Source organism: Aulonocara stuartgranti (genome assembly GCF_965226115.1).
Source record: "Aulonocara stuartgranti genome assembly, chromosome: 3".
NCBI lineage: Eukaryota > Metazoa > Chordata > Actinopteri > Cichliformes > Cichlidae > Aulonocara > Aulonocara stuartgranti.
Genome location: NC_138941.1, coordinates 67927267 through 67942749, shown reverse-complemented (window position 1 = coordinate 67942749; position 15483 = coordinate 67927267). Strand labels below are relative to the sequence as shown.

General features: G+C 43.0%; 1 protein-coding gene and 1 long non-coding RNA gene across 2 annotated transcripts in view; one reads left to right on the top strand and one right to left on the bottom strand.

Moving 5' to 3' along the window:
- LOC309694596 (junctional adhesion molecule-like) overlaps positions 1-15483 on the bottom strand; it is a 271132-nt gene that overhangs the window by 202901 nt on the left and 52748 nt on the right. The gene's annotated exons all lie outside the window — the stretch shown is intronic.
- LOC309696682 lies at positions 505-9177 on the top strand. Its single transcript, XR_014273585.1, has 4 exons — positions 505-582; positions 3126-3389; positions 3767-3871; positions 5418-9177. It is a non-coding gene; the product is annotated as an uncharacterized lncRNA (long non-coding RNA).

Genomic DNA, 15483 nt, shown 5'->3' with positions numbered 1-15483 from the left:
CCTGCTGCAGGAGATGTTCACACCTGTGCGTCCAAACTGCAAATGTATGGAAGAAATATAGTATCATCAGAATTCAAGTATTTTTAGACATTGAATTTATGACACTGAATTTTTATCCTCCAAATTTCCCTGCAAAAATATTCACCTGCAAAAAATTCACCTGCAAAAAATTCACCTGCAAAAAATTCACCTGCAAAAATTCACCTGCAAAAATTCACCTGCAAAAGTGATGAACTTTAATGACCCAAGCCAGAGCAATCAGCACCAGATCGAGTCGAGTGGCTCTCAGCCAATTAAATTACGCTGTTTGATCACATGACACCGTTAGCCAGCAATGTGTCTCCTAAAAGAGACCTGTTTAAAGGTGAGTGATTAAGTTTTTCTCCTAAATAGAGATCATTACAGAACGCCTAGTCCTATTTAAAATCCCAGTTATTTTTATTTTATTTTATCATCTACTCGAACTAAGGAAAACGTTTGACTAACTCAATGACAATTTCCACGCCTCCCATGCCTGTCTGCAGAGGCAGTTTTGAATTTAGGAGCGCCAAAATGGCAGCGGCAAACCCTGGCAGCTCTCCGGTGAGTATATTGTTTTTCATCTTCAAGTTTGTCTTTTGAAACCTTAATTTTATTTAAATCCGTTGCTCACGTATAAAGTACACAGACGGGGTCTTTGCTCAACTCGTCTGAGGCGTGTCTCACTAAGCGCTACATGCTAGCATCCTGCTAACTGAGCTACCATTTACATGCTGTGCTTTAGAAAATAGGATACTCGTTAAAAAAATAAATACTCCGCAGATATTGATAGATAGACGAACACTGCAAATAAATAATGCAGATTATGCAGGATGAAATTTTTCGGTCAGCAAGACACTTTCTGCAGTTGCTAACATCATCCAACCAAACTGCTGCTGTTGCTGCTGCGATGAATCAGAATACAAGGTACTTTAGCAAGACTTATGAGTTAATCCTACATTCAACTAAATGGACAGCTGGACAGGTTCATACAAAATATTAGATTAGGCCAATTGTCCTATACATATTTTTTGACCTAGGGGTGGGATTGATTGTGAACTGGAAAGGGAAAATTATTATTATTATTTTTTTTTTCCCCTGTCCCATTTGGTTCTTTAGCCATCAGAATTGTTGTCTGAAGACCAACAAGGATACCCAATGGATTTACTTTGCCAAATGGATCATCATGGCATTGCCGTATTGGTCCATTTGATCGGCCTTTGTTTTTAATTATTTATTTTATTTTATTTTCAGTTGTTACAGATGGGACAGACATGAGTGAGGGATAGGAAAGGGAGAAAGAAAGAGGAAGGAAAAGAAAAACAGAAGGGGAGAGGGACAGTGAGAAAGGGGGAAAAAAAAAAAAAATCTCCTGGATCACCTGTTGAGAGAGAAAGAATAGAAAACAAGCAAAAAAAAACCAAAGCAACATACTAAACACAACACCATCGCATTAATCTAGCTAAGTGTAAACAGCAGTAAATACTAAATATTCAGTGTTGTTGTGCAGCACGCAGGACAGACAGCGCACAATGTGTGCTTTGAAGTAGCAGCCAAGAAAGGTGTAATTTAAGTCTACGAGCAGTGAACATCCGTGTGCATACCTGTGTGGATCAGCGCGCTTGTATTCAAATGGTTTCCACATGTAATGGTCTGCAAGAGGATGTAGCGAGCCATAGCCCCGTCCCCCAGGGCATGAAGCAGGCATGGAGGAGATCCAGGCCCCAGACATCCAGAGGCCCTGGAACACGAGAGCCCAAGGAGGACCACCGGAGGGGCATCCGTGCCACCCTCATGGGAAGGGCCGAGGATCCCCAGACGAGGCCCGAGGGCCCCCCGCACCCCGGAGGAGGCCTGACCGAGCAACAGGCGCCAGGCCCCGCCAGGTAGCCACCGGGAGTGAGCCGGTACATACCTGAGTGCCCAGCCCCGGACACCAAGAACCACCAATGCACCGACCCCTGAGAGCATCAGTCACCGGCAGGGAGTGTGGTGAGGGGAGATAGGCCTTGGAGGGCCTGGGAGTTCCCAGAGAGGTGGAGTCTAAGACCCGACCTGACATATAGACACAGACAAACAGGCACACACAGAAACAAACATGCGTTCCCACCCTCATGCACACATATATAAACACTCAGCACTCACCCAACGTAAGGACTGACATAAATGGACATGTAAACACAATCACACTCCCCAAACATACTCTACACCCCGGGTCCAGGTACCCTCGCCCCCAGAGGGGGAAACAGAACCCAGACCCAAGAGTTGTTACCCTTCCCCCCGGGGTGGAGGCAAGCAGAGCGTCCCAGGCTCCGCAGCAGCAGGGAGGCCAATCGGATAGCCAACAGCACATCAAGAAGGCTCAGGGCCTTCTTGATGTGCTGTTCTTCTGCATCCCTGGCCGCTGTGTCAGTGGGGATGGTTTTCGCTCTGTATTGTAGCGTCCTGATCCTGATGACATCCAGTTTGTGCTCCAGTGGATGATGAGAGTCAAACCTTAGATACTGATCCGTATGCGTAGGTTTACGGTACACGTCAGCTTTTAGATGTTCCCCATTACTGATGGAAATGATGGTGGTCTTCGATCAGTGGGTTTTGGTTAGTGGTTGTTGATCAATGGTCATGAGAGCTTTGCATAATTATGATCAAGGAACTGACCTCCCAGCCCATTGTTGATTCAGTGGGCTGGTTTCAGTCATTATGCAAATGTACTGTTTATAAGATTTGGGGAAACCTGCAGTCAGCTGAGACTGAAGAAGTCACTTGGATGAGTGACGAAACGTTTCTCCCACGTAAACTCACGTTCTGTTATTCACTGAAAATACAGACATTTAGAACAAACTAAGACCATCTGTGCTAGAGGAAATGTCTGCTGTGACTGCATCACTCTGCTCAGCTTTGTTGTTATTCAGCCTCTGCATGTTTACCTCTGCAGGTGAGTTTTACCTGTCAGGAGATAAATACCATTTCAATGATAGATAAAGACAAAGAAATTGAGTAGGATTATTTCATATTCATTCCGTTTGTCTGTGTGTGTGCAGGCAACATGAGCCTGCACACATTAATTTTGTGATAAGTGATATTATTGAAAATTCTCTGTGTCATAGTTGTAGAATGGAGCAGAACTGACCTGGAAGATGAAGAACTTGTCCTTTTATATCAGCATGGACGACTTGTTCCAGATTACCAGCATCCATCTTTTGAGAACCAGGTGGATCTGAAGGACAGACAGATAGCTGATGGAGACGTGTCTTTGATTCTGAAGAATGTGAGACAAGATGATGCTGGAACATACGAGTGCCGTGTCATCAAGAGAGCTGGAAAACCTATAAAGGTCATCAACATCATCAACCTGAAAGTTGGTTCTCCAAGTGAGTGAGAAGTGTTCAGTGTTTGTGAGATCTTTGGCTCTTTTAGCTCTGCTGCCTTATTGCTCTTTAATGGCTCTTCATTCAGTATCACTGGGAGCCTTCTATTTTAGCCCAGCTGTGAATGATCTGTGTTGGTAAGAAGTGTTTGAATTAGTGTTTTCATGAAAGCCTTATTTTTGTGCATTTACTGCTGCTCAGAAGAACACACATGGGGTTTAAAGCCTGGACAAAGACAATCTGAAATCTGTTTTTCTCTACGATGGAAAAAATGTCTGAAAGTCACTGCCAGTGATGTCAGCCAGCTCCTCATCAAAACGTTTGTTTGTCAGGGGTCATTTGTTTTGGAATAAATGTTGTTCTTTTGATATGACTTGCAGCAGGCTGTGGTTTATTCAACACAGTGGATGGTGCAGCACAGATACCTGACTCAAAACAGGACACTCTTCCAGGGCCAATGAATAACACCTCTCCTCCAGCTACAGGTAGATATGAGCAGCGCTTAGGAGTATTTTTTGAATTTGTTTTAACATATTACAATTTTAAAAATTCAGCGCTCAGCTTTGCTGTCTCCAGTATCATTTAAATGCAGCCAGTTTCTTTTCTGATATTTTTATCACTTTTCCCAATACATCTGCACTTAATTCCACATCCTTCTCTCTGTGTCGCTCTGTGTACCTGGCCTGTATCACCACAGTCGCTGTCTTCACAGTCTCTGCCCTCCTTTCTTTCACACAATGTTGTGATCCTAATCTTTGCATGTGATTGGCCAGATGAAAATGAAGACATCAAGTCATCGTGAGCTAAGATTCTAGGTTCATCCAATTGTTACAAGAAGTCACCAGCAGGGACAGTACTTGTTGAGAGTCCGAATGGAAAGAAGGCGTTTCGGACTCTGGAGGTGTGGAAAGTGACTCAACTTATGCACCGACCAGAGAGCATGGGTCAAACGGGTGCTAGGCGGGGTGCAAGGGGTCATTGGTGATGGCCTTCTTTTCCATGAGAAAGGAGTAAGAGACGATGGCCTCCATGGGAGGCAGAAGGCAGCCAATGCTTTTTGGGTGTGGTTAATTGCCCTCTGCGCAGCCTTTGTTCTCAGTTGTAGCCCCTGCATCCCAAATACCAAAGCAGTAGAAGAGCATGCTCTCCACTGAGGCATAGTAGAAGACCAGCTGCAGCATCTGGTCTGGTTTATTCTTTCTCAGGACACGGAGGAACTGCAGCTGCTACTGGGCCTTCTTTTCCAGCACGTTGGTGTTGTGGGCCCAGATGAGATTGGCAGAGATATGGGTGCCCGACTATTGGAGTGTTTGGGGCCAGTTGATGAGGAAATATTTAATCAAGGATCAGGTTGAAGGTGGTCCAGCTTCATGGTAAAAATGTCTGGGATTATGGTGTTAAATGCTGAGCTGTAGTCCACGAAGACCATCTCCATGTAGCGCTTCCTGTGAGTGCTCTAAGTCTGTAACCATGACCAGGATGCTTGCAGGGGCTTGTTTTGTCAGATTGTCCTAGGTCATGGAGGAGTGTCAGTCTGTAGGACTGCTTGATGTATTTACATGGTCCAGTGTCCTCACCCCTCTGGTAGGACACTTAATATTGGTGGAATTTGGAGAGTACAATTTTCACACATGCCTTATTTAAGTCCACAGCAACACGCTGGTTGCTCTCTGCTGTGGTCACACCTTTCCTTACCAGAATCTTTGTTGTGATCCTGGTAGTGTAATATCCAGCTTGGTAACTCCACCTAGGCATTGGGCTTTTCTGGATGGAGCCGAGATTAAGTTACAACCAGTAGATGACACTCCCAGACAAGAAATAAAATATAAAAAATTACAGAACATTTCTGATGAGCTAACAAACATTTTGGTAATCTTGTGCATTGTGTTTCTGTGCGCTGTTTTTAATATCAATGTTAAATCACTTTGTAATAGATTCTTGTCTTTAAAAGTGCTACATTAATAATTTTTACTTACTTATTTCACTCATCTACCTGACAGCTTATACCCCACATCTGTTTCTTACCTGCAGGTCAGCCAGGAGGAACCAAATGGCTGGATCTGTTGGAGGTTTATGTTTGACTGAGTGTTCTAGAAGCTTCTTTTTGTCAGGGCTCTGTGTGCGGGCCGGCGGAGAGGAGGATCCAAACGCAGGACTCAGACACTAACTTGAAACTCAAATACCTCAACTTTATTGCTGGTATGAAAACAAAACATGACGTGAACACTGAATACGGAGAATAGAAGCACACAGGCACAATCTGATGGTAAACCAAACAAAAGAAACCAAACAAAAAAGGTGCATAAGAGTCAAAAAGTGCAGGAAAACACATCAAAAATGAAACTAGAGCTCACCAAGAGTCCATGAAAAGTTCAGGGGGTCGACAACACAAGGACGAAGACAGTTCTGGAGGCTGGCCGTGCACACGGCAACGGCAGCGACGCAGGCAAACCCAATTAGGAGGCCAACCACATGGAAGGCAGTGGCGGTGACGAACTCTTTCCGGAGGCAGTCCCCGAAGGCCATGATGCCAACTTAGAGGCCTGGAAAACGGCCGGCAGAGGCGAAGCGGAACAGGTCGAGATGGCTCTGACGGCAGTGTGGCAACCGCCGGACGGATGAAGGCACGGAGGCCGGACCAGGCGTGGATGAAGGCACGGAGGCCGGACCAGGCGTGGATGAAGGCACGGAGGCCGGACCAGGCGTGGATGAAGGCACGGAGGCCGGACCAGGCGTGGATGAAGGCACGGAGGCCGGACCAGGCGTGGATGAAGGCACGGAGGCCGGACCAGGCGTGGATGAAGGCACGGAGGCCGGACCAGGCGTGGATGAAGGCACGGAGGCCGGACCAGGCGTGGATTCAATTCAATTTTATTTATATAGCGCCAAATCACAACAAAAGTCGCCTCAAGGCGCTTCATAGACACAGAGAAAAACCCAACAATCATATGACCCCCTATGAGCAAACACTTTGGCGACAGTGGGAAGGAAAAACTCCCTTTTAACAGAAAGAAACCGCCGGCAGAACCAGGCTCAGGGAGGGGCGGCCATCTGCTGCGACCGGTTGGGGTGAGAGAAGCAAGACAGGATAAAGACATGCAGTGGAAGAGAGACAGAGGTTAATAACAGATATGATTCAATGCAGAGAGGTCTATTAATACATAGTGAGTGAGAAAGGTGACTGGAAAGGAAAAACTCAATGCATCATGGGAAACCCCCCGGCAGCCTACATCTATTGCAGCATAACTAAGGGAGGATTCAGGGTCACCTGGTCCAGCCCTAACTATATGCTTTAGCAAAAAGGAAAGTTTTAAGCCTAATCTTAAAAGTAGAGATAGTGTCTGTCTCCCGAATCCAAACTGGAAGCTGGTTCCACAGAAGAGGGGCCTGAAAACTGAAGGCTCTCCCTCCCATTCTACTTTTAAATACTCTAGGAACAACAAGTAGGCCTGCAGAGCGAGAGCGACGTGCTCTAATAGGGTGATATGGTACTACAAGGTCATTAAGATAAAATGGGGCCTGATTATTTAAGACTTATTTAAGACTGCTGGCTTGCAGCTGGACGGGCTCCTCGGGCCAGATGCAGGACCAGAGGCAATTGGGACCCCTGGCTGAGGGTGAAGATGAGTGGCTGACTGAGCAGATGACAACACTGATGATTCCTCCACTAACTGCGCTACTGACTGGGCTATGGACTGTAACAAGGTTTGGAGAAAGTCTGATTGTGGTAGAGCCTGAGCTATGGGTAGCGGGGGTGAAGACTGAGCTACGGGTGACTGAATTTGAGATGAAAGCGGTGGTGGAGTAGGTGACAGGGCTACGGGTGGCTACTGAGCAGGGGACGCTGGAGACTGAGCTGAGGGGGGGCTGCTGACCAGGGGACGCTGGAGACTGAGCTGAGGGGGGGCTGCTGACCAGGGGACACTGGAGACTGAGCTGAGGGTAGCTGCTGACCAGCTAACTGAGCTGAAGGTGTGGAAATGAAAACTGCACCAGCCCGTACTACAGGAGAGAATGGAAGTGTGGTTGGGTGATGACGGCGAGGGTTGCATTTCTTCTTCAAGGACGGATCAAACGATTTGGCGATAAACCTTGGCAAAAAATGCTGCTGTCGTTGAGAGTACCAAGTGGCGAGGGCCTCCAGGAGAACTACTGAATCCTCTTTCCCTGGGCCACCCATGCCAAACGGTTCAAAACTTAGCCTCACTCTTAAAGCTGTTATTATTTGTTTAAGTCCATTTATATTTAGAAAACTGACAGTGGAGGCAGTGGACGACAAAAAATTATCAAAAAATACTACCTCCAGCTGCCTCTTTTAAGGGCTTGCGGCGTGGACTACCCTCCAACAGTAATCCCAAAGGAGCGTGAGATTCTCTCCCTCAGAGGCGAAGTGTGAGTCCGCTGGATCCATTACTGGTCGCGTCGTTCTGTCAGGGCTCTGTGTGCAGGCAGGCGGAGAGGAGGATCTAAACGCAGGACTCAGACACCAACTTGAAACTCAAAAACCTCAGCTTTATTGTTGGTACGAAAATAAAACATGACGTGAACACTGAATACGGAGACCAGAAACACACAGGCACAATTTGATGGTACGACACGACACCGAGCATGGGAAAACACAGGGCTTATATACACAGGGTAGTAATGAGGGAATGGGCAACAGGAGGGAGACACAGTTGGGAGAGATCAGGGCTAACGAGACAGGGGGAACAAAGCTGCACACGCTAACCTAAGACAAAGACTTTCACAATAAAACAGGAAACATGAAACACTACTAAAAGACACGGACAGAAAATAATATATGAAACCACAATTCCTAAAACATGGATAAACAGAAACATGAAACTCTAATAAACATCATCATCACAACAAGAGAATGAGAAAACAATCCAAAACACCAAGATAACTGAAACACAAAGTACCAGAGAAACATAATGAATAATCCATGATGCAAAAGTAAACCAAAACATAATAAACTCAATTGCTGGGTCCAATGGACCCAGAACCGTGACACTTTTGTTCTTATTGTTGTTAATACAATTATTACAGTTGTTGTTTGTGTTATTTCACTTATTTTTTGTATAAATAAAATTAAATGAGGGTTTATACCAATCCTGAAAGATGCTGATCAGCTATTAGTCCTCAGATGACTTTAGATGTCAGTCATTCAGATTTCAGGTCTCACTCCCTGACATGACAACACAAACAGTGTATGTGATGATCTGAGTGTAGATGATGTTCTGTGGCTCATAGAGAATCATTAATGTGCCTGATAATTCAGGATCCATTAATCAACTATAACTGAATGACATTTGGCATGGTTTAGGGTTCATAAAGGTTGTATAGGAAAGTATATGAAATGCTTCAAAACAGACTTGTTGTTTTCATCTTGGTCTAAAATATGAACTCTGTGTGACTCTTTCCCTCTCAAGCAAACGAAGTATGTGTAACAATCCTCTTTAAGTGAGGGGTTTTTTTTAGGTAACAAGTTTTCATAATCGTTTAAGTCAGTCCAGTTTACCAAAGGTAGAGTGTTTAAAGTGTTATATGAAAGTAAAGAACCATGTAGTTTTACACTGACATGTTTCTCTCCCTGATCTCTCGATAGCCTCTTATCTAACTTTTTTTGCAGAAAAGCTAAATAATATAACTTATGTAAGGTTCTACATCATGTGCAATGCCTTTCTTTTTTTTGTCTGTTTTTCTGATGTACCATGAAATGAAAGCTTTTATTTATTTTAAGGAGAAACTGAGGTGTAGCAGAAAGTTTTGTGAGCTTCTCCTGGTAATAACCTGGTAATATTAATAATAAAAAAAAGAAATTTTAGTGTCTCAAAGTACCAAACAAAATTTAAATTGATGGCTGATTTTTTTTGGGGGGGTCTTTTTTTCTCTAGTTGTCTTAATTTTTTAATAACACACTGAACAGCTTGTTTGGATATGTTTTTGACTAGTAGCTCATTGGTAATCAACTTCTTGGTGAACAAAAAATATTTTATCTGTCTGTGTTTTCTTTGACACTTTTTGTAGGTTCAGCTAAAGCAATGGGAACGTGTTTATGGCAACAGATTGCTAATAAGAAGCTGCCTAAAGATCCATCCACGTTCCTCGTTTTATCCAATACAGGGCCACAGGGGTTTCTGTGAAGACTAGAATGATGGCTCTATTTTCAGCACCAACTCTTGTCAATTGACTTCAGGGATGATGATTCCTACTCAGATTAATGAAATAGTAAAAAAAAAAAAAAAAACATTATGTTACAGGAAACCTATTTCTCAGCAATTATGTTACCAATTAGTTTTTCCCGTTCTTCTGGTGGAAATATGAAGAACAGGAGAAAAACAAGCAGCAGGTTCAGTGTGAGGAAAATTTCTGAATCAAACATCATGCATCTGTCCCTGACATGACCTGGTGACAAGACAAAAAGTTTCTTCTTCCTGTGCTGAGAAACCCTGATGAATGAAATCAGCAGCTAAACATTTCCTTTCTTTTGTTTTGATTAATATCTTTAAATATTTCTTTTTGAATTAACGGAAAATAAAACCCGACATGATGTAGCTTCTAGCTTTAACAGTTTTTAGAATAAATCTCTTCTTCTGATAAATAAATAAATCTCAGTCTTCTGGTGCAGGGGGTTGGGAAGCTCATCTGTAACTGAAAGGTTGCCGGTTCGATCCCCCTACTCTCTGTCCTGGTTGTTGTGTCCTTGGGCAAGACACTTCACCTACTGCCTACTGGTGATGGCGCGATATGGCAGCCTCGCTTCTGCCAGTCTGTCCCAGGGCAGCTGTGGTTACAACTGTAGCTGCCTCCACCATTGTGTGAGAGTGAATGAATAGTGGAATTGTAAAGCACTTTGGGTGCCTAGAAAAGCGCTATATAAATGCAATCCATTATTATTATCATCATCTCAGCTCTTCTGTCGTCATGTTTTTAGGGAGGAGGGCTTGAGCACCTGCCCCTTTCCTGATGGGTGCCCCAAGCTCCCTTTTTTGGATGCAATTTCTTTTTAAAGGTTTGGAACAAAAACATTTAACTATTAATCACAAATATGCTAAATAAAAGGACCTGGCTTGCATCAGTCACATGACTACATTGATCAAAGCTCATCCTTTGATGGCAGAGCGCGCTGGTTACGAGCCGGAAACAAGCTCGCATCCTAGTTTTTTTAAATTGAGGATTCAGAATTATTGTCTGAAGGCCAAGAAGGATGCCCATTAGATTTATTTTACCAAGTGGAATATTATGGCTTTGCCATATTGGTCCACGTGATTGACCTTTGTTATTATTATTTATTTATTTATTTTAAGTTTTGGATCATGTTTTTAAGTTAGAAGTTTTGCCGCTGGCCTTTCCAAAACACTTTGTTTGTAGTCTCACAGAACACACTAAACCTTTCGCAACACTTAAGACCTTCGCCATCATCCATGATCCTCTTGGAGTGTCTGCAATCAAGATATTATCTCCAGGTATAAGACATCCTTTAGTCCTCATCCATTTTTGTCTTTCTTGCATCAGAAGTAGGTACTCAGAAAGCCATCTCTAACAGAACAACTCTGACAGGTACTGTACCAGTTTCCTTTTCCTGACACGAAGATCACTTGGATCAAATACTAATCATAAGGGCAACGACACAAAGGCAGAGGCGCATTAAAGTTCCATTTGATGCCATCCTGAACAAAAGCATTTAGAATTTTGGCATGGTTCAGCTCAGTCAACCTCTCTTTCAACTCTTGAATTGCACTAACAAAATTTGTAGTATTATCAGATCTGATGGTCAAAACTGGGCCTCATCCACAGATAAACCTCGGAACAGCATTTACTCAGGATTCTGTATTAAGGGTATAAATGCAATTTCCAGATATACTGCTCGACTGGTCAAACAAGTAAAAAACTCCATACCTTCTAAGGAGACCTCGTCCTCTTTTAACACTTATAGTCCACTCCAACATTTGAGAATGGAGCCATGGCTATCAATACACTCTTTCTGCAGATCTTTTGTTCAACAAACTTTCCTCTGTTGCATCTACACATGGTACAACAAGAGATGATTTTGCTGGCAGCCGAATTTACATTCACTATCCAGTATTTTTGTATTAGTTTTGACAGCATGTGCACTCCACCTGCATGTCCCAACTTTTGATGGATATAGCCCAAAATTAATATTGACACACGCATATCTCTGGCAAAATTGCAGAATGTTTTGCTTCCACAGGCATGGCTGCTTTATTCAGGCTGCAGCCAATCATGTGTAAACTGCAGTCTCATCAGTTTTAGGCACACGCTGAACAAGATGCTACCTTTCTTTATGCAAATACACTAGTTTTGAACTGCAACTGTTTATGCTGGATCTGTCCTCTCCTGTACTCTGTGCTCTAGTTTATAGGCCTCCTTACCTTAACAACGACTTCATCAAGGAATTCTCTGATTTTCTATCTGTGCCATTGCCAACCACTGATAGGCTTCTAATCCTTGGCAACTTCAATATCCGTATGTGTTGCCCCTCTAAACCTTTGGTTAGGGAATTTGTACAAATCTTGGACTCATTTAACCTGACCCAGTCTGTCAACGGCCCTTCACACACGCAGGACCACACTCTTGACCTCATCTTGTCATCTGGGTTCTCAGTGATCTGCGTTGCAGTGATTGATGTGTGTCCATCTGATCATAATTTCTTTCTATTTAATATTTCCACCCCTCACTCACCCTCCAAACAAACCCAGGCCACCTCTCTTATATGCCCTATAACACCTGAAACTGCTCCCCAATTCTCAGCTGCCTTCACTGCATTTCCTTTAGCCACCTTTGATGAAAGTTCTCCTCATTGCAATAATCCTGATGAGCTTCTTGCATGTTTCAATTGTGCTTGTACCAACATAATGGACTCAATTGCTCCTTTTGTAAATGGCATTATCTCAAATGGAACTGTTCCTGACTTGTTTTAATAAGCTGTTGTTCAGCCACTTCTAAAAAACCTGGTTTGGATCCATCAGTTCTTGGCAATTTTAGACCCATTTCTAAGCTGCCATTCTTGTCTAAGGTTCTTGAGAAAATTGTCCTCCACCAATTATCCTCATTCTTAGACATGCATAATACTCTGGATAAATATCAGTCTGGTTTCAGAGCCTTCCACAGCACAGAGTCTGCTCTACTGAAGGTGTCCAATGATGTGCTTTTAGCTGCTGACTCTGGAAAAAGTACAGTTTTAATTCTTTTAGACTTGAGCGCAGCATTTGAGATTGTCGACCACACAATCCTATTAAATCGTCTAAAGACGTGTCGGCATTCAAGGATCTGCTCTAAAATGGTTTGCCTCTCACCTGGAGAGCAGAACATACTCTGGGATGCTGGGTAACAAATACTCTTCCCCAGCTACACTCACTTGTGGAACACCTCAGGGCTCTGTTCTGGGCCCTGTCTTATTCTCCTTATACATGCTCCCATTAGGCTCCATTTTTCACAAACACCAGATCTCCTACCACTCTTATGCACTTGATACACAGTTCTACCTTTCTCTAAAACCAGGTGCTGATAGTACACTGCAGAAATTCTCAGTTTGAGAAAGATCAGAGACATCCAGCAATGTATGTCGCCAAGACACTCCAAATCATGAAAAAATGACATTATAATCTTCGGTAAGCAGGACTCTATTAGTCTCATTAGAAACAGTTTGGACCCACTATCAGCTAATGTACATCCCATGCAAAAAATCTTGGTTTCATTTTTGATTCCACTCTCAAGCTGGACAAGCAAATAAATTCAGTTTTTCCCAACTAAGGAGCATTTCTAAACTCAAAAATATCCTGTCATCTAAAGACCTGGAAACTGTTATCCATGCTTTCATGCTTTCATATCATAACGTCTTGACTATTGTAACTCTTTCTATTTAGGCATCTCTCACTCAAGTCTGACCTGCCTGCAACTTGTTCAAAATGCAGCCGCAAGCCTCCTGACAGGTACCAGAAAGAGAGAGAGTATTACTCCGATACTGGCATCTCTACATTGGCTGCCAATTAAATATAGAATTGATTTTAAGGTTTTACTATTTGTTTTTAAAGCTCTACATGGTTTGGCTCCAGGTTACATTTCAGATCTTCTTAGCCTGCACTTACCCACTCGCAGTGGCGTGTCCAGCGGGGTGGCCACTGGCAAAAATGATCTTTTTCACATAGCCACGGTGTTCACAGTCGCACTGACTACACCCACAGCAACGTAGAGTTAAATACTGTTTACACAGTTCCTACAGTTATTGTGCTTTATTTTGCATTTTGTAAAGCATTTTGGCCATACGGCCCGTTTAATACTGCTGCACTTTTTTCCGAATTTGTCCAAATCAATTTCTTAGTTTTCAATGTTGTTACTTATATACAGAGTAATCAGATTACAGTAACGCGTTACGCGTTACTGTAATCTGATTACTTTTTTCGAGTAACGAGTAAAGTAAGGGATTACTATTGCAAAAACGGTAATTAGATTACCGTTACTTTCCCGTAGGAACGCTGCGTTACTGCGTTACTAAAACCGTGATTTTTTTTGCGAGAATGTCTCATGACAGTGGCGTAAGCACGTGCGACGTTTGTGACAACAGCTGTGTGCAGATCAACAATGGATAATATATCGAGTACTGGAAAGAGTATGAGCGTGCAGCGTTTAAAGCGTGGAAGTACTGACCTTACTTTGAGTTTGATTCCATAAAAAGTGACAAAAACATTAGTGTCCGTTGTGCGTGGGAAGAAAACTTCTTTTCACAGCGAAAAAAAACCCCTAAACTTCCAAGCAAGCACCGAGTGAGCAACGATGTAATGGGAAATTCACAGAGCTGCCATATCCTTCCACTGACCGCTGCAGCACACCTGCACTAGGGTAAACCTCCGCCTACCCTGCTCCTGCTTTACAGGTGAAAATAGAGCAACAGGACCGCTGAGTCTTTGACTTTATTTATTTTCTGCTGTGTTTTACTTGCATCTATTTGAAAGACTGAGTGTAAACACACAAAAAAAAATAAATTTATGTGCTGGAATGTGCAGAAAATAGGTTTAAATATTAAACAAATTTCTTCCAGTGAGTGAATGTTGCATATAATTACATTTTTGCTTGATGCATAAAGTTAAAAGATTAAAACTAATAAAACAAGTTTTAAAAAGAGACTTTTCCATTTGATTACATTTTGTATGATGGATTATGTAGAAAAAGTAGAGTTGGGCTGAGAGATCTATCGCTTTATCACCTATTCAGGTTGTAAATCGTGTTTTTAAAAAGTAACTAAGTAACTAAGTAACTAAGTAATTAATTACTTTTGAAAATAAGCAATCAGTAAAGTAACGGGATTACTTTTTGGGGGAAGTAATCAGTAATTAGTTACTGATTACTTTTTTCATGTAACTTGACCAACACTGGTAGTTACAGAGTAGCTTAAAAACACATTTACCTTCCCGAAAAAGTGCAGCGGGGCCTCGGTTCCTTCTGTCGTGTAATCCAGTTCACTGAAGAACACCTCAGTAGTGCTGTGCGAATCATGAACGAATCGTTCAATACTCGAGAATCACTTTACTGACTCGTGAATCATGATTCACAAGCCCAGCTGACTCACTGACTCATCCCTGTTGCTGTTAGCAAACGAATTTCATTAGTAGAAATATATCTAGCTTATAATTAAAATTGTGGGGGGAAAACAACCTCCAGTATCTTAACAAAAATATTTCTGCTCTGAACTGGAAGAAAAAACCCTGAGTAGAAGCTCACATCAAGACTGTCATGGTCCGTGGTCCTGTGTGTGTGTGGAATGTGGTGGAATCACACATTCCACACACACACAGGACCACAGCACCAGGCTTGGCCATCACCGGCACACCTGCTCTCCATCAGAGTGATTACCTGAAGAGCTACTTAACCCGGCGCTGAAAGCAAAGTTATGCATGTCACGGCCCAGCGGCACGAGGGAACAGGGATGGACACAGGTGCAGAAACCAACCCGGAAGCGAGGTGACAGAGAACAAATGATTTATTTCCGCCCACAGGTAAACAAAGGTAAAAAACAAAGCGACGCCACCACACTAGTGGCGCGTAGGATTCGTCGGTAAATAATGAGGGTGACCTA